Raw genomic sequence first — 25,787 nt, 5'->3', positions numbered from 1 at the left:
ATCCTAGAGAAGAAAACCCTGCGTGGAGAGGAGCGTTGGGAGAGGTACTACCTGAGACCCCTGATGATGCCATGGCTTTCTGGCCAACAGGAAGACATGGCTTAGGTTAGCAAGAAAGACACGACTCAGGAGCACACACTCACATCAATAAGTCTTCAATGAATACGCTCTCCCCATATGTGACTTTATTAAGAAAAGCCAGAACTATCAAATCGATCCAGTACTGGGATGAGGCATTGTGGGCTGGGATGAACTCCCTACTGGGTGCCTCAGTTTCCTCATATCAAGTCGTGATAAAGGAGCCTACCTCCTTGTAGGTGTTGGAGTCTTGCACATAATCAAGATGATGATCTTACTAAGGCATCTGGAGTTTAATCAGCAGACTCTATTCATTGTTGGGGGTTCTGGTTTCTGGTCCCTCTATTTATTATCTTCCTCTTCCATCACCACCACCCTCCTTGTCCCTGCTATTCTGTGGCTGAGGTCACTTACACCAAAGTGTGGAATGACCCCCACCCCCTCTGCACATCAAATCCCCGAAGAAGTATTCTCAGTTAGAAAAGTTCAAACCAAACCATTGAAAGCTTGGCAATATCTCCTAAGAAACTCACCTGCCTAACACATTTTATTCTTTCTCTAACAAGCAACAGCTACCATTACAGATATAGAGAACGGGGAAAACAACAAGATGTGATCAAAATTGTGTGTACTGTAGACCACAGCTCTGTGTTTAGGCTCCATTGCACAGTCTACAAAAGGGATAAAGCCAGGGCATGTGTAGGTCACTGAAGAGCTGGACAGATCTTTTTCTGTCTCTAGTTCTGGGTCACAGGCTAAATGCTGTTCTTATTTCTTTCTTCACCTTTCGGATAGAATGAATTCTTGAAGGGTGGGATGAGCAGCGTCTGAATGAAGCTTCCTCACTCTGTAATTCTGTGACTAAAACTGTATCACCCCCTAAAGTGTCACTGCTGTGGCCACATGCCACTTAAGGCTGGAACAAGCTCCCCTGTAAGTGAAAGACACCTTGCAAGCCACCAGGCCTTGTGGCAGGTGGACTTCCAACCCTGAATGAGGGGCCTGTCTGGCGTAGGTTGTGAAAAGATGGAAACTTCCTGTTCTGGGTGTTAGCTTTAGTTACCACAGCCAGACAATGTTGCCAGTGGTGTGGAAGGAAAGATTGCTGTAGCCAGCTGTGCTATTCACAGTTGGATGGATTCTGTGTACCTCCAAATGGTGATAGAGCCAGCAGCCTGTTGGAACCAAGGACAGGATGATGGATGATCTACATACTGTGTCCAAGTGGAGAGGATGGCAGAAGTTCACTTCAGGGTTGTTAAAATGCTAATCTGGGTAAGTTAACAAAGCCCAATAGAAAAGAGAAGTTTGAGAAAACACTAGCACTCGTGTGGGCTCTGGACTCCACCGATCTGAAGGCCCTTAGCTGCAACCTGCTTCTTCCTCTCTTTTTAAAATTAAGAACTTACAACAACTTTCCTGTTAGGGAGAAATGAAAACTGCCTTAGTGGTCAGCTACACCACCCCTGTTACCAAGGTCTGATTAGGGAAACAACCTGAAGACAGCCACCTCAACGGAAAAGTGTCCTGGCGTGCTTGTGGCGTCACACATAGGGTCTCCCTGTTTTGCATGTGGCACAGGAATAAATCACAACACTTTTCCTTCCAACTGGGGTTGTCAGATGTCCCCTATCATATCCTAAGACACTGGATTGGCTAGATGTTTTGGATGCTAAATCTCCATTCACATAAGCCTCAGAGAATTCCATATTCCGTCGCTGTGACAGACCCAGTACACAAACTGTAGTGACAGCCCATTCATTAATGCTGACGGCAGGGAGGCCTGCACCAGGAACATTAAATGCAGACTGTCTTGCTTTAAAGTTTGGTCATAGAGCAATTTACACAAAAGGAGACATATATTTATATTTCTTGCCCCCTCCCCCCCAGATCTGGTTTTCTAGGCAGTAGTGTTGCTCAAGGTAAATAGACAAAAACATATCTGGCCACAGGGTGTTGGCTCATGGTTACAGCTCCTTGCAGATGACAGGTACTCAATGAACACAGATGGGTTGGCCTACCTCAACTGCCTCTTGCTTCTTCTAGAAGTAAATCTAGTCTATGCAAGCTTACAGACCGTTAACAGAAATAAAAGATAGCATTTTGTCCTGCAGCGTGTCAGGGTAGGAGTTTGTCTCCTAGGGTCGCACTAACCCTGGTCAGGCATCTAGCCCGGCCGGCTCTCAGTCCTGCATGAAGTGCATCCGAAGAGTGAAAAATGACCCTATTTCAGATGCATTTTTCACCCTTTGTATCTTAGTGAGACTCACATGCAAGAACAATGACTAAGCTAATTACCACGGTTCATTATGACAGAGCAGCAGGAAGAGCTCCCTCAGACGCAGTTAAGTCTTCAACAATCATGAGGGGTTTTTTTGGAATCAAAGTTCTGAATCCAAGCTACTTGCTCATGGCCTTCCAAGGAACTGAAACCACCAGACAGGACACAGGGGCCCACTTACCCACACTCGTTACTGGACAGAGCCTTTCCTGTGCAGCAGGCCAGTGAACCGAAGTCTTCTGGGTTTTTAAGTTGCCCTCACTCTAAGGACTATGGCTGACGTCACAGCCATCGTTCAAATCCATCAAACCAAGGGAGGCATGACCAGATGGTGCCGGGTACTATTAGAGGGCATCAAAAGAAGGGGGGAGGGGTGGCAAAATGCCCACAGATCTAAATCAAACTCAAGTTAACCAGATGCCTGGTGATGGAGACATCACAGTATTCCTGCCCATATTCGAGTGCATCTCAGAAAGGCTTCTCAGAATGAGTACCCATGTGGCATTCTTAGATGGGTACCAATATTCTGCAGGCTCCAGTAAGAAGTGTTAGTGGTTTGCTGCTCTACCTAAGCATTGCCAGTAGAGAAATCTCAGGACCATGCATTTAACTGTCTTCTCGGAGCATATCTCAGTGACCTAAACAAAAACCCTGGCAGTCAGCAAAGCAAATCTCAGCTAGGAATGAGCTGTAGTGCATCTTCAGATATTTAGGTTTCTAGTTATACAGGCCCAATCTCGGAGCTTATCTGTAATGTTTAGGTATCTAAGTCAGGATAAATGCTTGTGTGTAACACATGCTAGCTTGAGAGAATGAGTCTGTCACTCACTACATTAACCACTACTAAAGAGAAGTTAATTTCCTGGGTAGATACTTAACATCATGAATAAACACAGCACCAGAATCTATTGTTTTATGCCATCAAAAAGACAGTAAAACACTCCCCCCAGCTGTCTAAGATTTTACAATACTGGAAGAAAAGCCTTGGAGATTTTCTCCAAAGGGAATATTTCTCCTTTTCAAGGGGCAGAGACTAAAGCAACTGAATAAAAACGTTAACTCTTTCCCTGAGACCTCAGCATTGAAATAAACAAAAGATTCTACTTTATTGCACCAAGTATCAAGCAGAGGGAAGGGGGAAACACATATATTTTGGTACTGCGGACTTAAAATTCGTAATAGCTATTAGTTTTGAGAGGAAGTAGCCCTCGACCTTTCCTACAACTAACCAGATGCAGCGTTGCATGTAAGGAAAAGAAGCCTTAGTGGCTGACACGGGGTCCGGTTACTGTACACAAAGTCGGGGGGGGGCACGTATATCTATAACAACGATGTGCGGTCCCTCTCTAAGGATGCTGGAGTTGACTACTGACCAGTCCAATTCCCCCAGTGCTCTAACTCAGACCCTACTGCAATACTTCCCCTACCTCTTCCCCAGCGCGCTCCACATTTAAGAAAACAACAACACCACCAAAATAACCAAAACAAACAAAACAAAAAAAATCCCAAGTTATTAGATTTAAATAGTACAATGGTCCTGGTAGCCGAATAATGAGAAAAAATTCCAAACTCAGCTTGCATCCACACCTTCAAGTTCTTAGAACCCAAGAGTTAGACGCCCGACTGGGAGCTGAAAGCGCTTCCAAATTTCCCCAGGGCAGCTACTGCCTCGATTTCTACAGAGGGTCATTGCAGCAGAATCTGGAAGTTTCCCTACCTGGTTGTTGGGCTCGGTTTGCCTGCCTCTGCTCCAGGCTACAAGACGCCTCTGGCTGCGAAAGACGCGGCTCATACAAAATTGACTTTTCCTTATTTGTTTCCATCCATAATTGATGGGGAGCTGAGAGCGTAACACGTCTCCCGGCCGAGCCCTTGCCGCCTGGAGGAGACCCGGTCTATGGCGCTTCTGTGGAGCATTTTTTCAGCCAGAGAACAAAGCACGCAAAGTTGCGGGGGAGAGTGGCTGGGAGACCCGCGAGTGGGTGCTCACGGTCCCCGCGTGGACAGTCAGTGGCTCCGCACTCCCAGGCTGTCCCTGCGTTCTCCCGGCCGAAGCTGGCCCGGCGGCCCGGGCTGCGCTGCGGGCGGGCTGGAGGCTCCAAGCCCCGCAGCGAGGAAGGCGGGCTCACCCTGACGGCTTGCGGAGCGGCGCCGAGCCGGCCCTGCCAAGAAGAAACTTTTCCTCGCAGCCCAGGGTGTCTTTTCTTCCCTTAGGGGTGCGCCTCAGAGGAGGGGTGCGCCTAGGAGGAGGGCCGAGCTGCCCCGCCCCGCCCCCAGGCCGCCCACCGGCCAGCTGGGACTGGTCAGCCAGACCTCCCCTGGCGCCTCGGGCACCGCTGGAGACCGTGTGGCTTGGGAGAGCAATGAACTCCCGGGAGCTACGACGCTACGCCCACGCAAACACACGCGTCCGCACACAGCTGCGCTGCGGGCTCCCGGCTCGGGGTCCCACCCCCATCACGCACCCAGAGCGTCAGCGGAGCTTGGGCGACTGTCTTACCTCTCATGGGGAAGCCTGCTTTTAAAAACAGACAAATGAAGCTTGTCACGGTCAGACAGAAGAGCCAATCAAGACAGTGTGCAGAAAGAGCAATCCCACGGTCTCGGGTCTCGTCTTGCGATCTATCCTGAAACTCACTCGCTCCAGCCCTGGCGGCGGCTGCGGCGGCGGCGGGACCCAGCGCGAGCAAAACAAACCGCTGCTCGGCAAATGGTGTAATTCGATCCATCTCCGAGTCGCTCCCCTAGATCTCCGCTCCCTGGCCACTCTGCAGCTCCCACAGCGGCCAGCGCCGCCCAGAGCCCCACGCGCGCCGCGGCCTCGACCCCGGTGGCCGCCGCGTCCCTGATCGCGCACGGCCGCGCGCCCAGGCTCTCCCACCTTATCCGAGCGGCTCCTCCCGCGCCTCCCGGAGCCGGGTCGCCCAGCTGGCGCCGCCTCTGTAGCCAGCAAAGCCGCCTCTCCCTTCCCTTCCTCTCCCTTCCTCCAGGCGCCCTCACTACTCTCCCACACTCCCCCAGACGTCCCGAGGACAAATTGCTGCAGCCCAGTGGTGCCATGGGCGCAGTTGTACCCCGAAGTTTTGACTTAGTTTTCTAGTGTAGGATTTATTTTTTGGCTCATTTTACAAGCCCCCTCCCCCATTTATCTTTATAACCACCAAGTAAAACAGCTGGGAAGACGCAATCAAACATAGCTGTAGCTTTAGAAAATACAGAAATTGCCTACTAAAAATCTTATTTCCACTTTGAATGAAAGCCATTCAGTACAGTGTAATTTTGCAGGCTAATGAGCCGGTTTTACAGGCAAGTGTTTCGTTTAATACGTTGTGGGAGAAATGAAAATGTCCTTGAAGCGACATCATTTAAGATGTACGGACTGTCATAAATGAAATAAAAGAATCATTTATTCCCAAACAAGAGGATCTTAATTCAAAGTTCATTTCCAAGAACGGGCTATGTTTATTAGTTTCCAATCTAATCATGTATCACTTAAGGGTTCTAAGTGGCTGGAATCAACCCTGATGCCCTCTCTTAAAGAGAGAGAAAGAAGAGAGCATTTCCGCCAAACTTTTGGTTTTCCTTTGAGTGTGGTTAATTACCATGGAAAGAGAGACCCGGCATGGAAGCATATTCTTGTCTATGATTTTTCCTGCTTTTCTCTCGCACATAGATATATGTTTACATTTAGGAAGAACACTGCCCTGGAGTTGAAAAGGAACTTCAAAAAAGACAACCCCTTTTAAAATGCAAGCTCCCCCCCCCCACCCTGTTCCTCCTGTTACAAGAAAGGGATGGGGGGACAGAAAGAGCAGCTTCCGAGGCTAGCTCAGTGTTGGTTTTGTTTTTTGTTTTTTTGTTTTGTTTGTTTTTTGTTTTGTTTTGTTTTGTTTTGTTTTGCTGTTAAGTTTTTTGTTCCTGGTTGGCTGGTGTTTTCTGGTTGTGTGGGGCTCTGACATCACTGCAAGTTACTTGGCAGTCAAGGTCCTCCCCTGGCCAACTTCTGACCCAGAAAGCTGGGGCTGTTTCCTGGCCAGCAGTTATTTCTTGTTTTCTGCTCTGCGGGCAGAGGGTGGTACTGGCCACCCTGTGAAGATGCCAAGTGAGGAAACAAGTCACCGGCCACCCCGACAGGTTTGCCAGTTGTCCCATGTCTGCAGGAGCAGCAAAGGTTCATTTCAGATTCCTGAATCCACCCCCCACAAACACCCCCAGTCAACATCTCACGTTGTAGCTCAGGCTAGCCTGGAGCTTATTTAGCCCAGGCTGGCTTCAAACTTGAGGCAGTCCTTCTGCTGAAGCAGAAGAGACTCTGGAGCATTGAGATTACTAAGAGTGAGTTACAACATTCAGTATAAATTGGGTTCCTGCACATGTGGGCAGCCTTAGAGGAAAAGATACCCAGAGATTACAGTTTTACCCAGACCGAGTCTTTAAATCCGGGAATAAAAGGAATGATGGTCTGGTGGGTTGCTGGAGAATATGCTGATGGGTCCTTTGAAACCATGAATTACATGTTTTCACTTTAAATATCAGCCTGGACCTCAGAGTCATCCTTCTGTTTGCTCTGTCGGAGGCCGAGAGGCCAGAGCATGACATGGGTAGAAAGGTCAAAGATTACTCTTGAGGATTTACCATGTCTGTGTTGTGTGTGAGAGGGGGAAGGGTGGGAGTTGGGGGGTGTTGAGAGGAAAATGACACTCTTCATTTAGTCTTTAGTAGAAAAGCATCCAAGGAAAGCACTCAGGCGGCTGTCACTGCAGTGGTTCTGATTCCCATCATTTCTGTCCACTTCATACCATTCAGCTCTTTAATCCTGTTAACTTCTGCCAATTCCCGTTCTCCCACCCACTCTGCACTCTAGGCACTAACATTGGCTCACACTCTGCCCCTCACTGGAGCACACTCTCCTGATGTTCCTGCTTTCTCTGGTATCCTATAAAGTGGTTCAGCTTCATTTCTGATTTCTTGATTGAACAACAAGTTGTCTAGGTGTCAGAGTACCCTCAGCCCACAAACCCTCTGTATGGGCCGGAATGACTGTCTTCTCTGTTATGAAATGTTATTTAATTTATCTTGCTTAGGATGTCTCCCAACTGGACACTTGTTAATGGGCCAGGGTTCTCCTCTTCCTTTCCTGGACAGGCCTGGTGCCCAGCACTGGGGGGCACACTCAGTAAATACTTGTGGAACAGGTGTGGCGCCAGAGCCTGCAACATTCTCATACTCTCTTCTGGGCCAGATAAGAAAGGCGTGTTACTGCTATATTCGATAGCCCTCCATAGTAATGCATGCTAGGCACCGACTTTGTGCCCCAAGGTCTTAAAGTCCCACTGAGGATGTTTGTTCAGTCGGGTGAGGCAGGAATTGGATAGACACACTTTTCACCCCCCTCCCCCAAAGGCTGACTCTACCTGGCTAACAAATACACTTTGGTATTCTCTGTGTGGTTTTCCCATCAATGATAAGTAATAACTCATTTCCAATTGAATTGTAAGTATAAAAGGGAATCTAAAATCTACAGAAAATCTCTGCGTGTGATTCTCAGTAAAATGTATCAATTATCAAATAGTGCAGTTTCTTAACCATTAAACGACTAGCTATTAAACCGTTAAACCTATGAAACAAATACCATGCTTAACATCTGCCAAGCTGTTCTAAGCATTTCAAAAATATTAGTGTGCATCAATTCTATGAGGGAAATACTATTATTAACACCATGTTAAAGGTGAGGAAACCTACAAAATAACAACAACAACAACAACAAAGAAGCAGAAGAAAGAAATGTAGGTGATTTAGTTAATGTCGCACATGTAATTAGGTTTTGTGTGCTCCATCTTATTTAGTGGGGTCTGAATAGCAACCGCTAAGAATGAAGTGTTTGGAGTTTATACAGTTTGCATTCAAATCCAGCCACTTCCCAGTAGATTTGCGATTTGGATAATTTATTTAACCACAGTGGGCTTCAGTCTCCTTATTTGCAAAACAAGCATGCTAATAAAACTTTAAATGGCTTCTGTGGCTGACTGGAAGGTATAATACAGGTGACATGTTTAACCTCTTGCCAGGAGTACAGCAGGCATGGAATAAACACTAGACAATACTTTTCTAGATATCACAAAGGCAATGCAATCCTGGGATGCTACAGAACTGGATCAGAAACTCAATTCAGACTCACAGGAAATGTGAGGCTCAGGACTCAATGGGTGTGTTATAGATTTTTGTTCAGTTCTATCTCTACTCCTGTCTGCATGGGTTATGTCTTTTAATTCAGATATTCATACTATTATTCAATTGATGGGAACAATGTTTTGCATGAATTTTCACAAATAACATAGTGTAGGATGTAGATTTTCATGGTTTAAAATATATCAGAATTCCAAAGAGAGAGGCAGTTTCTCTGATGACTTCAGTTTGGAATGCACGCACCCTATTCCTTACACTCACACATTATAGAAAGTGTTTTTGTGGCAAGGGACTGCTTTCAAAACTAATCTAAGCTCTCCATGCCATAATAAATCATTAATAATACAGACCCACGTCTCTGCATCTGCATAGACACAGCTGGCCTCCTTGTGTCAAGAGTTTGCATATGAAAGTGACTCTGCCAAGATATTTCATTTTAATGAAAAATATTTATCATGGTAAATCTTAAGCCTCAAGACTTTACTGACATAATTCATTTCTATTGCTGTTTTATGCTAGTGTGGCAATAGCCATGCCCATATTTGGAATGATAAAAATTTACTTTTTTAAAAAAAATACTTATTTTGATTACTATTCTACCTTAGCATGAATAATTTCTGCCACTTGCTCTGTGTAAAGAAAATGCACCGTGCATTTTTGGAAACAAACCAATCACTTTACTTTTACTAATGCTTTCACAGGAGCCACTGCATGGACACTGGAGGCTTTCAAATACTATTTTTCCCCACAGCTTTTAATATTGCTAGGTCTTTTTGAAGACAGACAAAAGATGAGCATTAAGCATCCTTTTATCTGTACATTATATACATCCTATCATCCACACAACTGTCTGAGTCACTTGTAAGCTATAAGGAATAAGATTTATTTAAACCCATGCAAATCTATAGTAAAATAAACCCCACTGTTTAAGCTGCAAATGTCTGTGTTACTGGTTAGGGTGATAGGATAGTGTTTCTCTGATCATTTCAACATCACCAAATTCTCTCTCTATAGAAGTGTCCAGCCATTAGAGGCACAAAATGTGACTTGTTGCCAGAAGCCACTAGAGCCACCTACTGGCTAAAAACACAACACAAAACAAATAAACAAAACAGAATGGGATTCTGGGTAATTTATATCTTTCCAAATACATGTTTTGCTTTTTCTGTTTGTTTTTCAGTCAGGGTGCGAAATAGACAGTTTCCTAACATCAGATGTATGGAGTTATTACAAATTACACAGCTAAAATATGAGGGAGGGAAGGCATTCCGAATGGGGGACAGGAAGAAATTGATACTCTGCTATAAAAATCAATAGTAAGCCTTATTAGTGTTCAGCTGTAATAATAGGCTTGTCCAAAAATCCCAAAGCCCAGTTAAATGCTGATGCAGCAGCAAGAACGATCAACTCACTTGCTAACAGGCATTTAAACCTGTGCCTTGGGTATCTGCTGCTGAGTTAGAGGTGATGACACAAAGGAGCGACCAATCTGCACTACCTTCACTAAACAGTTACAGGGCCAGCTTGCCCGCTCCCACTAATCTGTTACAGGGCTTTCAGGAATGGTTCTTAAGAGCCTCAAAAGACACACAGCTTGTCTAAACCTTGGTACCATAAACCAATCTCCCCAGTTTCCTTGACCCCAAGATACCTATGGTCTTTGAACCTACAGCTGGTAGGTTCAACAACAAAACCACTTCAGACCTGAATATTTTTTTTTATTTTTTTATCACAAACTTTCTTGTCAGGTTGATCGCAACTACCAAACTCCATTTAAACAATATGGATCCATTTCATTATTGTGTTGGCAGCTGTTGCAACTTATGTTTTTGAGAGAAACATAAAAGGGGGTCCTTAAAGAAAACCCCATGGACATTTTGCTTTTCTGTTACAAAGCTAAAACAAACAAACAAACAAACAAACCAAAAACCCTGGCTGAGAGCTTTCCCAGACATGTCCAGAGGGATGGCCAGGAAGTTCTTATCCATTTCACTGCTGACCTGTTACACCAACAATTCACTTTTCCAGTCTTATCACATACGAGTGGGTCTCCAGAGAGTGTGTGCACATTTGTGCAGTTTCCTCTGCATTCCTGTTTTTAAAAAACCCTTATGAGTTCTTTTACTATATTAAAGTCTTTGGAATTGTGTTCATAAACTACTCCAATATGCTCTGCATTTCTGGGTCATAATTACAAAATAAACAGATTCATTTCTCATCACAAGTTTTAATTAAGAATTCCAGTTACACAATTATTTTCTAATGAATAATACCTACTTAGTACCAAACCAAGGCACACTATTAAACATGTTGACTCAAAAAGTATATTTTCTTTTTTTTTTATTGGGTATTTATTTCATTTACATTTCCAATGCTATCCCAAAAGTATATTTTCTAAAGACAGTTCCCGTGGATCTGTTTCTCATTTGTAAGCCATCAACCTTGGAAACTGTCATATTAAAACAAAAGGAGAAGTCTTATTTTCTACATCAATTAGGTGGAGATTAGAGAGGTAAGGGTAGATTATGATTTCTGGAAATATATTTATTTGGCAAGAAGTGCTAATCAGCCATGATTTCAGCTCCTTGTAACTATCGAGCTGGTTGAATCCTGTTTTTTAGTTTTGGTTAGACTATTGGTTTAGGCTACTCTCTAATCAAGAATTAGCTGGGCCTTTACTTGTGTAAGATGACCACAGGGTACCTTGTTTTAAAGCATGGCCCCAGACTGGGCTCCTGGTCCTTAAAAGATAGCTGCTTTCCAATCTAGTGCGGAAACAATCAGCTTGGTTTTGATTTATGTGCCAGCATTTATGCTAAAGAGTAAAACAATAGGAATAAGAAAGTCATCTATTTTTTCATCCACAGGTAAAAGACCAGCCTGTGGAAGAAAGATGTATCTTTAGAAACTGCAGGTGAGCTAAATTAACCCATTCATATGAAACCACCAGGGACACAAACATGCCCAGAGTCCGCAGTCCTCTGGGTAGAGTGACAAAACCTTTCCTGGGGAGATAAGCATCTCTGACCCCAGATAGGGGCCCACGATAGACTAAAGTACAGGTATGCCCAAAGTCCAACTGCGTGAATCTGAGTGTTATTGGGCTTACTTTCAGAAATATGGATGAAGCAGGAGCAGAAATGTCTCAAAGACAGCGCATCACCAAGGCCCACCCTTGCACAGAGCTGGGGACCTGGAGCCCATTGCACAGCCTGCAGGCAGCTCAGCCAATGGCAGAGCATCCTTTCTAGGTTGGTCTATACCTCTTCCAGGCAGCCCACCTCAGCTGCTGCTTCTTCCTGGCAGCTAGTCTGGTTTGAGAGTCTTTTTTGTTTTTGTTTGTTTGTTTGTTTTTGTTGCAGCTTTTATTGCTCCCTCTGGTAGGGAGGGACCTAGTGAATCTGGTAGGTTTCAGGGACCTGGGGAAGCTATTTTGGGTTGTTTACCCTCCTGTTTAAATAGCTTCTGTGCAGAATGGAATATTTCAGTCTTGTAGGAAACCACTGTAACACAACACTAGGGGAACAGGGACCCTCCCAGACAAAACCCCACAGTCTTTGCAATATCCAGTCAAGGTGAGGAGGGCAGGATCCCTAGAAGAGGAGAGGACCACTCATTCATTCTTGCGTGCGTTCATCCCACCGTTCGTTATTAATAGCAGCATTCTGCTTTGTGAAAAGCACTGTGCTGAGATAAATGAGAAATAGCTCGCATTCAGACAGCAACTGAAAATTTGAAAAGCGGTTTTATCATTCAGAATCCTGGCAGGGAACAGATGGCATACTTGACTTGGGTAATTTGAGGAGCTGTTTGTGAAGGTGAGAGTCGGGTGCAGGGAGAACTCAGGGACAGTCACCCTGGGGCTGTTCTAAGCCTCAGTTTCTAAGGAGCCAGAGAAGGAAGCAGTGAGCAGAACCAGGCAGTCACAGAGGCGAACTGGACCCCTGTGAGAAGCACTGACCTTCAGCCAAAAGACTGTGCCAGCCTGAGGTAACCTGTGCTGGGGGGCTGGGGGGGAAGGAAACATGTAGAGTATCCGCAGTTCGCCCTCTCTGGTCCCACACTGTGCTGTTCATTGGTTCAGCCTCACTGGAGCCAGAAGGCCCGGAAGTCCCTGATACCTTCCTTAGACTCAATCGCTGCCTCCTCCAGAGAAGCAAAGCCAGGAGGAAGGGGATGAGAGTGGATCTAGTGGAGCAAGTAGAAAGTGATTTTATTTCAGTCTTTGTAGCAAACTTTGCGACAGAGGAAGCCTCCGCTGGGACGTGCTTACCAGGAGCAGGCTGTGCAGCAAAACCTGGAAATCTGGACTGAAGGATGCAATTCGGAGCTTAGCAGGGTTCCTGTAGCCTCTGCCCTTTGAACTTCCTTATTGCACTTACATCACCACACAACCTTACTGACATATTTTATCTCCCTCCTTTGTGAGAGAGGGTACTAAGTCCTTTTATTTTTATAACTGTCTAGAATATTGGCTGGAACAGGAACCCTGGAACTTTTGGTAGATGGAGTAATGAAGTAATGATAAGGCATGAAGCTCACAGCGAAGCTATAAACACTCAGTCCAATGGTATAGGAGAAACGTAGTAGATGTATACAAGGAACAATGGTGCAAATTATAAAGGATTTCATAACAGGGAGTGCTTCTATGACTGAGTGACTGAAGTTCAGTGAGGACAGACACCAAGGATAAAGTTCACAACAAGTGCACTACTGTAGGGGACAATATGGGGTAGGGCAAAGTAAGCCACATGGCAGACCTGGGGCTTGTGCGCGATCCTGGAGGCAGGTAGTGGGAGCTGTGACTGAGAAAACAAGAGCTGCATCACTACATGGAGTGTTTGAATTGCCACGTGCTGAGCTCTGAATGTTTTCTTGGCTGTTTAGAAGACAGACATATTTTTGAAGGCATAAGAATAATCTTATATTATAATGCTATAATATTATATGATGTTATAATAACATTATCATATAATGTTAGAGGTTTGAAGAAAGCATTATCCAAATGCTTCAGATAGAACTCAAGACAGAGGAAGAGCTTTGAGAGGCGAGAGTTCATTAGGAAGGACGTTGGTTGTCTGTCCAGGAATGGACAGCACTTTCAGTGGCCGTGGAGCCTGAGAAAAGTTGGAATGCCTACCAGAAGCCACACCCAGGCATCGAATGTTTGGCTGGGCATCAGGGAGGGCTTTCCCCAAGCTTCCTCGTTGGGGTTGATTTAGGAAAAGTTGAAAATATTCGCAGAGGAGTGTAGATGAATTTTGTTTGAAGTAGATCTTAAAGTGGCCATTGAGTAGATAGCCAGCAAGACCTGGAAATAGTAATAATGATAATAATAATATAATAATATAATTTATTACATAAAATTTATTATGAATAATATTTATTACAGCTAGTAGGTCAGGGAAACTTCTATGACCCAGGGGAATAATAAAATCTCAACAGGCCAACTGGAGACACGAAGTAAACACAGAGTTTTCATGCAATCATGCAGGTGAGACCATCTACCTTCTGGGCCTCAGGGGCTTACAGGCATCAGAGGACAGCTTGTTCTCCTTTATATACATGGCAGCCCACTGAGGAGAGTGGTAGCCTGCCTCAGTTTCCACTCGCGCTCCCAGCTTGCACACAGGAAAAGCAGCTCTGGGGGCTCACTGTATTTCCTCTAACATCCTTTGGAGCTGACAGTTCAGTGACAGGCTTTCAGCCTGACACAGAGCATGCTTTTAGTAACTTTTAAAACTTTTTTGTGAAACTGTCCAATTCCATTAGTCTAGAAAGGCTTCAGGGACTCCGGTCCTCTAATATGGTGCAATTGAGGAAAATGTGGCTACAATTAATTTGCTTAACCATCATCACTCATGTGGAATTAAGAAACCTTAGGCCATGATCATTAGCACTTGCTTCGAAGACCTTGGGGAATCTGGGAAAAAAAATACAGCTCAGTGCCTTCTCTGACTTTTCTTGGGACTATGCAGCTCTGTATTTTACTTGGTTGGAAGGTTAAGATGGAATGGTGGCGAATGTCTCCCTTCAGGATGATAAGAGGGGGGACAGATACCATGAAGCCTGGGGTATTACTTAATGGCCAGTTTGAACCTGGAAGCCACATACAAAGCAATTTATGACAAAGTAGCTAAGAGAATCATCCGAATGGCAGTCTCATTTATTATTATTATTATTATTATTATTATTATTATTATTATTATTATTTTCATTTTTGAGACAGGGCAATGTTGCTTGTTCTCAGGTACTCTCCTGCCTCAGCCTTCGGAGTGGCTGAGACTTCAGGTTTGTCACTGGGCCTGATTTCCTCTTCTGCATTAGAGGCCATTTCTAAACAACTTACACAGGATTGTCCTAATGTGGTGTGTGGAGGTAGAGAAGCAGTGGAAAGGAAGGCTAATGAGAAGTCTAATCAAATTTAATGGCTTATTTCCAAGAAAAAAGGGATAAGGCTTTAGCGACATCTGTAGTTTCAATGTCTAAATTGTAGATGCTGACACTGCTGAGAAGCCAGACTTTCCCTCTCCCTTTTGCTTTACTTTTTGGCATTAATGGGTAGAGAAATAAAATAGATATAAGTATTTGTTAATTTCATAGAAACCACTTCAGATTATACAGAATGTCATAGAGCGTATGCTTAATTACATAAGCAACCTTTGCACTAAAAACTTCACTTTACTGTCCTCCCATAAACCTTTTATAAGTCTGTTTAGTTTATGGTTAAATTAGGAGGAACTTCGAGGCAGGAATAAACTACAGAGATCCTTTCCTTATGCTTTTAAACTGATTTCATTAGAACTATAATTTAGTGCTATGTATAACCGAGCAATTCAAAAGCAGAGATGGGACAAATCTATACTTTCATTATTTAGTCAAATGTTGGGAAAGCAGCGTTTGGCTTTTAATGAATATTTAATGTGTTCTGGAGCTCTCAGGACTGGATGCGATGCTTGCAGTGAGTGCAGTGAGAGGGGGTGATTTCAGCAGGAACTGAGGTGGCATCTGGCCTCCTGAGTTCTTTCTCCACTTTGCTTTGATATACCTGAAGTGGCTAAGAGGCAGGCAGAACCCCACAGCAGCCTTCCCACTGAAAATCCTGCCCAGGTGCTCAGGAATTGAAGACTAGCTAGAACTCTCAGACTCCACTGGGGAGGGGCGGTTGCCTTTGGTCTTAGTCTGCAGAGTGTAGCTGATCAGCAAAGGCTTCTAAAGCTGCTGGGAAAACTGGGCAGAGGTCATTTTTGTAACAGCAGTACAGACTTTGGTCCTGGCTCAAGATCTTCCTTATGCCTCTCTTGATCAGCTCAAGTCTTATGGGAAGGAAGACAGGGACGTGCAGGCAGGCTGGTCCAAGGTATGACTGTAGTGTAGAGGCAGCACAGGCAGGAAGCTACTGTGCGTGTGGGAAATGGGGAGTATTGCACAACATACTCAGGAGGATATGAATCTTAAACTCCTCTGCCAAGTAGGTCATGACATCTTAAAAAATCATTTGTACATTATTTAATTTCGTTTTAAAAGTTAGAGTTAAGTATCAATAGTATGGGCTTTGAATGTTCATTTGTTGGGTCTTTGGGATCTAACAACATGTTTCAGCTTGTCAGGACTACCTCACATGGTTATTGTGAATAGGAACAAAGAAAATATATCTAAGTATCGAGGGAGGAAACTCTACAGCTTTATATTCAGATGATACATTAGTAAGACTGATGTTTAATCTATGACCACATCAGAGGTCTTGGGGTGTTTTGTTAAACTGTATACAACAGGCTTGCCATCCTCCTTCTCTACACGCTAAGCACCTACAGTCTTCGGTTGGGTTGTCTTTTTTGACTGCCTTGTGACAGTTTCCAGTAATGAGTGTTAGTCAACAGGGTGCCTGGTTCTTATCACTGGTCTCAGAACCTTGCCCAAGCTCACTCCTACTGAATGGGCAGTTTATGTGATACTGCAGAGATTACCAGGAGTGTGGAAGTACCTCTACTCACACAGTGCCTTTAAATGCCTCTTGGTTCTGTCTACGAATGAAAGCTCGTGTAGGATGACTTGCCACAGCCAACCTTTTCACCTCAAAATTGAACAGAACAGCTCCTTTTAAATAGAAAACAAACTGTAGGTATTAATAATCAGTTGGTATTATTATTTAATATGATTTTGAGCTGCTAGCTAATGTAATAAGAAAAGAAAGCAGAATCAAATTATGAAAGTTAACAAACATTGTAATAATGTCTTTGAAAGGACAAGTGGGGCTAGCAGTGTTAGCAGCTCATAAAATAATATGAAAATTGTTGTCTTTTAAATATTTTTTTCATTAAATGTGTTTGTCTCCCTTTCTCTGTTTGTGTGCATGTGAGTGAATATAGGTGCCGAAGAAGACAGGAAGAGAAGATCTGATCCCCTGGAGCTTGGGTTATAGGTGTGAGCTGCCTCATGTGGGTGCTGTGGACTGAACTCGGGTCCTTTGCAACAGCAATCCAGGCTCTTAACCACTGAGCCATCTCTCCAGCCCTGAAAACTGCTCTCTTCTATAATCTAATAAGCACACAAGTATTGTAGTAATTTATGATAGACAAAAGAACCCTTTTGAAGAGTAAACCAAGCAAAAGGTCCGTGAGGATAGACTTAAAGATCTGTGATGAAGATCTTTAAGTCTATCATATGAAGACTTCATAGATCATATGAAGACTAGGATGGTGCTCCTCAAAAGAACAAAAAGAAGACCCTACACGGAGAGCCTGATTTTCCCTGTATATAAAGCATCAGTGCAATAAAACCTTTCATAACCTCCAAGTCTCTAAGTTCAGTGTTAGTGTAATTACGTTACGGCGCCCCTTTGTGAAGATATAAAGGGCTGCAGTGAAAAATTTCAAACTACCCTACAGCACTAGTTTAAAAGATTCTGGGGAAAAGAAGAATTCTTCTCTAGTCATGTAATTATATATGTTTTAAGGCTACTACAATTAAAACTGTGCTAAGACAGGGTGCATCAAAAGCAGGGGAGAAGAATAGAACGCACAGGTAGATACTTGTGTGCTGTTAAGTAACATATGAATTAAAATTAAGATTATGCTAGCATTTCAAACAACAAAGAAAAAAATAATTATTGAATAACCATGTTGACAAACTGTTTATCTCTGCTGGGGGGGTGTGTGGCATGAATGCTAATATACTATTTCACACTTCATTATTCAAAAATAAAATGACCCAACCAGCTAAAATTTAAAGAGATGTAAGAATATGAAAGTGAACATTTCCACATGCCTAAACAAGCAGAAATTCCTCTAAATGTGACATAAATGCAAAAGCCATAGTGAAAAATACAAGTATTACTTAGTATAAAAATATAAAAATTTAGTCAGGCATGGAGGCACACGCCTTTAATTCCAGCACTCAGGAGGCAGAGCCAGGAAGATCTCTGAAGTTGAGGCTAGCCTAGTCTACAGAGAAAGTTCAAGAACAGCCAGGGCTATACAGAGAAACCCTGTCTCGACCGTGCCCCCTAAATAAAAATGTATGCAGTACAAAAGAAATGTTAATGTGACAACTAGAAACCACTCACAGTAAGAAGGAAAGATCCAATGCCTGCCAACAGCAGCTCTACTGAACAACAATGCACTTATCAATAAGTTTGTGCTTCATTGTTCTCGGAGCTCCAGATCAGCTCAGGGCTTTACTCACACAAGGCCAGAGTGGATTTGCTCTGAAGAACACTAGAAAGAATACTGCCTCCAGCCTCAAACTCTCACTTTGAAACCCTACAAATCAATGCTCTTCTGTAGAGCTGGGTGTCTGTCATAGCAACCTAACTTCACAAGGTTTTCATCATCATAAACAGAAAGTCCTGGTGCATTGGCAATCAGATCAGATGTCACTCAAGGTCCCCTTTGCTACTTCCTGGCAACAGCCAATCTAATCTATGTCTCCATAGTTTGGTCGTGTTGGAACATTTCAAGGACATTGACCCATATACTATGTGGCCTCTTTATGACTGGCTCCTTTTACGGAGCATACTGTTTTCCAAGTTCATCTATGCTGTAGCATGTATCAGTACTTCATTTTCTATGGTTAAATAATATTGCTTTGAATGGACATACCATATTTCATTTACCCTTTCACAAGGTAGTGGGCATTTGGGTGATTTCTCCTTTTTTGTTATTTGATATGTAATAATGTCATCATATTATATAATGTTATTATAATGTTTTATAAATGTATGTTATTTATAACGTGTACTATAAATAATATACATTATTTTATAATGTTATTATAAATAATGTTATTATAAATGTTTGTATGCAAGTTTTTGCAGGGATAGATTTTTTTATGTTTTCTTGGATATATAAGTATGACTGGAATGTGCATGTGTTAGGGGCCATCTTCCTCTCTTTCTACCACCTTATTTTTTTTTAGAAGGGATCTCTCCCTGAACTTGGAGTTTGATGTTTTATTGAGGCCAGTGGGCAACGGGCCCCAGCTTTAGCTGTTTCTCCTCAACCCCAGCACTGAAGTAAGAGGCACGTTGCCTCCATGTCTGGCTGTTACGTGCTTCCTGGGGGTCTGAGCTCAGCTCCTCACGCTTGGGAAACAAGCACTTCACCACTTCCCCAGCCTACATAAGCAATCCTATAATAACATTTATGTTTAGCTTTTTAAAGAACTTGCCAAATACATGAATGTGCTAATTATGTCAGAACCTCACCAACACATTCTTTTGTCTGACTAGAAGATCAGATTGTGTGTTAAATGATATTGCACTTTCCATCTTTACATGCAATTGGCATTTTGGATATCTTCTTTGAAAACATGCCTGTTTTATTACCTGTTTTATGATTAGGGTATTTGCGTTTTGTTGTTGAGTCTTATGTTCTCTCTCCCTTTCTCTGCAGTATCTTGGAATTTTAAACCATGTGTCCATAATTATTTTTCAAAAATTGATAATGAATTAAAAGATCTATGTGTAATATTATTTTAAAATTCAAATTTATATAAATGAAATGAGTATCCCTTTATAAGTAAAACCAAACTCTTTCCTTGCTACACTTGTTCTGTCTGATTCCTTACAGCCTTGACAAGGGCTGTACCTCCTTACTAGGAGAGGGTACTGAAGACCCTGCACCACAATGGCCAGGATGTGGGCAAACCAGGATCTGAGGTCTCCATCCTCTATTTGATCTCAGTCCAGATCTCGGAACAACGGAAGCAATTCTTTGTACTTTATTGACGATGCCTTTGAAGCTACAGGCTCTTCATTTGAAGTTGTTTCTCTAGTTTGTAGATTGTTGTCTGCACTTTCTTGCTACTGTATTTTTTAGACAGGATCTCATATACCCTAGGCTGGCCTCAGACTGTAGCACCATACCCCTGGTTTGTTTGCCATATTTTCAATGTCATATCTAAGAAGCTATCACCTGACTTATGGTCATAAAGCTTTATTTCTGTGTTTCTAATGTGAGCACATGGCTCTTATGTGTTGGTCTGTGCTCCATTTAGAGTTAAGTCTTATATGAGGCAGTGGTTTGTGCTTACAGTCTTGCCTGTAAAAGGATTGAGACTCTTAATATATTCAGAACACTTTATTTAAAAGAAGTACAGCATGCCAATAATAAAATGGACAAATGGTGTTGAATAGGCAATTCCGACTAACTGACCTGTGAAGAGATATTAAGTATATTAATAATCAAAATGCAAATTAAAATCATGAATTATCATTTACATTCAATGAAGCTAGCAGAAAAAAAACCCAGCATTTACAGTGATGACATGTATTTTTAGACTTTTGAAGTAATGTTGAATGTTAATTTTGTGTGTATGGAAAAATGTACACTCTATACTGAAATAAAAATAAGCTGTAGAGAGGTGATATTATCCTATACACAGCCAGTTTTCAAAATGAATGTCAACTGGGGATACATGGGTGTATGTGTTGCATTCATGTGTAAATGTATATGCATATATATGATGTATGTGTGCATGTGTGTGATGGGCATGTACACATATATGCACATATGTGTGTATAATGTGTATGTATGCATATGCACATATGTGTGCATAATGTGTCAGGAAGAAAGTCTTTTCTTTGTGCTTCCTTGTGTACTCTGATTTTTTAAAAACTTTTTATTGATTCTTTGTGAGTTTCACATTATGTAGCCCAATCCTACTTACACTTATGTCCCCATCCCTTTGTATCTGCCCTCTGCCTTTGCAATCTTCCCATAAAAGAAAATAAAAAAAATAATCAAAACATAAAAATCATGATGTGTGTGGTAGCTCTGCACAGTCCTTGGATAGATATCACCATGATCCCAGGAGGCAGCCCAGACCAAGGACATCCACATGGTCATTAGAGGTAATATAAGACACCTACAGAAGCACAGACCCTTGTTGCTTCATGGGCACGGAGCCTGACATGGCCCTTAGCAGCAGCACAGGCTGGGACTTCACCATGCCCTCGGGTGGCAGGGCAGGCTACTCACATCTGGCAGTTCCTTTCCACCCTCACATCTCCAATTCCACCTCTCTCCACAGTGCTTCTCTTTCTCTCCCATCTCTCCACCACACACTTGCACATCTCAGTGGCTCCTGCTGTGGGTGGGCCACGTGGCTGGTGGGCCTCTGGGTGTCTTCCCCTGCCCATGCTGTGTGACTTAGCTGCAGCCAGGCCTCCGTACTGTGATTTTTTTCTTTTATTGAGCAGCAATTCACTCTATTGCTAGAAAAATGTATAAAACGTTCTAAAGTTTTCTAACATAATCCCCACGTTTGTTTCAAACACACACACACACACACACACACACATTCACATGTATGTACCTGTATATGTATATAAACACACATACATACAAATTTCACATTTGTCCTTGCCTTAAAAAGATAAAGAAATAGACAATCATTTAGAGTATTATTTTAATCTCCATTACTGCTGTGGCTACTTCGGGGCGTTGAGTGTGGCGTGCTGTGCATGCATGTGTACATGTTTCGGGCGTTAAGTGTGGCGTGCTGTGCATGCATGTGTACATGTGTGCATGCATGTATACATGTGTGCACATCAGGGTTCCTCTGTAGATTCTTTGGTAGGAATTATCGCAGTAATTCTGTGGATTTTCTACTTTTCTTTCTGTCAGTGCAAATTCAAAAGGGAGAAACCATCTCTCACATGCATTATTTTTCTCTGCAGGACTTTCTAGAAACTGTCACAAAATGGATTGCTGCATAATGGTATCTTTTCTCATTTCCTCCCAGAATACTGACATACACAGAAGTTCGTATATCTGACCAAAATGTGTTCTGTTACTGGTATATGACATGCATAATAGTTATAGTCTGTCATAAAGCCAAATAAATAAATGTAATCTGTTGTATTTAAATAGCAAAATTATATGGAATGTCCTATAAATATTTTTATTGATTATACAGAATTCCCCCAAAGTATTATAAAATGAATGTATAGCCTACAAAGATGCAATTCCACCATCTCATAAATTACAGTTATCTGCAGTTAATGAGCTAGCTACAGTAAACTTAAACACCGGGTTAATCATTTGCTTTCGAATATAGAAATGCTTGGGCTGGGGGGATGACTCAGTTGGTAAGAGCAATCTATCTGTCTCCGCCTGCCGACCTGAGTTCAAATGCTCAGCTCTCATGGAAACAGCCAGGTGAGGCCACTTGCACACCTGTAATCCAATGCTAGTAGGAGACAGGGAAATGGGAGTGTCATAGGAGCTGGTTACCTACTAACCTAGTTCCAGGGTCAGTGAGAGATTCTTGCTCAAAGAAACAAGGTAGAGCTTGGTAGAGCAGGCATTCTAAATCCTCCTCTGGCCTTTGTGCATCCTCTGTGCACACTCAAAAACACACACACGCACACACACACACACACACACACACACACACACACACATACATACACTACAGAACACATACACACACAACAGCACACACATCATACATACACACTACAGCGTGTTCACCCTCATATACTCTATACAACACCAACACACACCACACATATACTACAACACAGTCAAATACTGTACCATACTCACACTTCTGCCTAAATACCACAGCATACCCAAACACTTACATTACATCACCCTCACATATACTACGTACATAAATATTATAGTCACATATAATGCACACATATGCTGTACTCAGACATTCCACATACATACACACATTACATACACACATATTCACACAAATTCACATTATAGCACACACTCAAACTACAGTACACTAATATGCATTAACACACACAAGCACATACAGCCCCCACCCCAACTCACAACACACATATAACTTCAACATTCTTTTGGAGTACTTGGACAGAATATATCTTTTTAAAGCACATGAAAACTTGAAAGAAGAATAAATATTATTTGTGCTCCTAATTATAATTTTAATTTTTTAACGTTTATTTTTAATGATGGTTTTTAAACTTTCTAATCTTTCTTTTAGTTTATCATCCACTAGGTAATAGAAAAGAAGGGTTTGGGGGAAATAGACCTGTTTAGAAATGGTTCATTGGAGCAACTTTCCTGTGTTTTGTCAGAAAATTGGCAGTTTAGTTTACATGAGTCAGCAGTAGCAGCTCAGTCCATTTTTAAACATTTTATGGATACACCAGCAGTCTAGTTCGGTAGAGTCAGGATAGCAAACCCAAATCAGCAGCAGTGGCACAACTCAGCAGAGACAGCCAGGCCTTAGCCTGGGCACAAGTCAGTAGGAGGGACCAGGACCAACAGGAATGCCAGGAAAAGTTCTCGGCTGTGTGCCTCTCTCGGTGAAGCGAAGATCAGCGAAGACTTGAGACCAACAAGCATTGTACAGTTAGTTCTATAAACAAGCCAAGCTCAGCCTCCATATGGTCTTTCGAGTTCTATTTATACTTCTTCCAAGTATCACATGTTCTCCATGGGTCTTGCCTCAGCACAAGCATCTGAAGATTCCAGTCTTACCATTTTTAAAAAAAGGTTTATTTATTTTATATGAGTACACTGTAGCTTTCATCAGACACACCAGAAAAGGACATTGGAGCCCATTACAGATGGTTGTGAGCCACCATGTGGTTTCTGGGACTTGAACTCAGGACTTCTGGAAGAACAGTCAGTGCTCTTAACCACTGAGCTATCTTTCTAGCCCTACAGCACAAACATCAGTCTCAGCTGACATCATTCTGTCAAACAGTGTATGGAAAGGGGAAAAAAAAGCCATGGTAGGAGAAATATAGCTCAACTATGCAATGTAAGGCAGACCAATACACGTGTGTTGTTAGCAAAAAAATGACACACATAAATAGTGAAGCATGCTGCTCTTCCTACATAAGCCTTCCTATGGCCATAGTCATTCTGTTAATGCGGTATGTCACATGGAGTATCAGAGTCTGCACAATACATGCCTTGTTTGGCTCCTATGAACTAGAGATACACCAGATCCCTAGGAAGGATCCGGTATATCTTTCACATGCTTGCTTTAGCAGAACATTCTTTCTCCTGTGTCTGCTTCAGTAAAGTGTTCCTTCACAAGTCTGCCTTAGCCTTTTACCTATATCCACTTCAGGAAAACATTCCTTTATGTGTTTGCCTCAGCAAAACACCATCTAACACAGCTGATTCTCCAAAGAAACCTTAAGTCTCTACTTCACGTAATATTAATAATGATGACTTCATTGCAAATATAAGCTAAAATTATTTAAATTTAGAAATGTTTTGTTTGTCATAATAACTTAGCTCATATTGGAACCATAGTTCACACTCTCTCTATTTACTCTAGTCTTTAAGCAGACACACAGTTGCATTTACATAGACATAACTCTCCATTCTATGGTTTGGACAAATTTGTGGGGATGTGTAACCACTATCAGAGTATTCTACAGAACAGGCTCAAAGCCCTAAATAGTTCAACACTCCATATGCTCTTGTTACTCATTCTCCAATTTAGGCACTGAAAACCAGGGATTTTTTTTCCTGTCTTTATAGTTTTTCCTTTTATAAATGTTTATAGGTGGAATCATAACGTGTGGCCTTCCAGACCAAATGCTCCACTAATTTTAGACATTTAAGTTTCTTCCATGGTTTTCCATTTACTTACTAGGGAACATTCCAGTTGGTTCCAAGTATTGGCAATTAGGAAAAAAGCTATAAAATTTTTTATGTCCAGTTGTTGTATGCATGTGAGTTTTCACCTTTGGATGGATACCAAGGAGTTTAAGTGCTGCATGGTATGGTAAGAGCAAGGTTAGTTTTCTAAAAACTAGCAGTTTGGTGGGTTTTTTTTCCTATTAACTTGGCACAACCTAGAGTAAGCTGGGAAGAGGTCTAATGGAAAGAACATCAGATCTAGCCATCGGCAGATGTGCCCATGCACTATGCACCTCTCTTTCATATTTGTGCACTTTCTACATCAACCTGAAAACACTGCAGCAAAGATAATAGTGGATGATGTCTAGACAGATGATGAGCCTTGGTTTCCTCATCTATAAAATGGAGACAAGATTAGGCTTCAAAGGTTGTTAAAGCCTTAGATGAGATAGCATCAGGCAAACACATGGCATAGGATTTGGCACACAGTAAGACTTCAAATAACTATGAGTCTTTCCACTATATCCTATTATTAAAAGAGGGATACTTTCTGAAATGAAATATCGGTACTCATCGAACAAGGTGGAACGAACAAAAAATTGAATAAAAATACTTTTAAAAACCAATAAAGACATTCTCAGTGCTTAATAATTTGGATAGATAATTAGGATTTAAGAAAGCAATTTGTGATTATTCTACTTCAGGTTCCATCTTTATTTTTTTTCTTTGCTCCTTCACCTCATTTATACCAGCCCTTCTTTCTCAGCCATTTTAAATGTAAGTTTACTGAATGATACAAAAGAAAATTTTGCAGCTACTCTTTGGAGGGTGATAGTTTTGATAGTGTCTAGAATAGAATAGATCTAGGAATCTGGTGCATTTCTAATTCTAGTTCATCGGAGTCCAACAAGCATTTATTGTGCAAACTCTGATACTCCATATAACACATTGCACCCACAAAATGATTGTGTCCATAGGAAGGCTTATGTGGAAAAAGCAGCATGCTTGACTATTTATATCAGCTCTACGTACAGCAAGAGAGAGATGCTTGCATGCTATGCCTTTCTATTTCATATATGTGGGTTAGCCATACCAAAGGAAAATAAATGGAACAAAGGGGAAAAAAACAGCAGGTGAAATCCAGATGGTTAATA

The 25,787-nt window shown here is 42.2% G+C and overlaps 1 protein-coding gene across 35 annotated transcripts in view; it reads right to left on the bottom strand.

The window, feature by feature from the left end:
- The window catches only part of Sema6d (sema domain, transmembrane domain (TM), and cytoplasmic domain, (semaphorin) 6D), a 577,847-nt gene that overhangs the window by 52,653 nt on the left and 499,407 nt on the right, over positions 1-25,787 (bottom strand). For 9 of the 35 annotated variants that reach the window (XM_006499113.4, XM_030249357.1, XM_030249371.1 and 6 more), the window contains exon 1: positions 4,860-13,552. The exons of 9 other annotated variants lie outside the window; for them this stretch is intronic. The gene's annotated coding sequence lies outside the window, so the exon portion shown is untranslated. 17 more of the 35 variants (XM_006499111.4, XM_017316995.2, XM_017317019.2 and 14 more) reach the window with 5 other exon arrangements.

This window comes from Mus musculus, chromosome 2 (assembly GCF_000001635.26).
Source record: "Mus musculus strain C57BL/6J chromosome 2, GRCm38.p6 C57BL/6J".
Taxonomy (NCBI): domain Eukaryota; kingdom Metazoa; phylum Chordata; class Mammalia; order Rodentia; family Muridae; genus Mus; species Mus musculus.
Note: the sequence above shows the minus strand (reverse complement) of the source record. Positions and strands in the feature narration are given on the sequence as shown.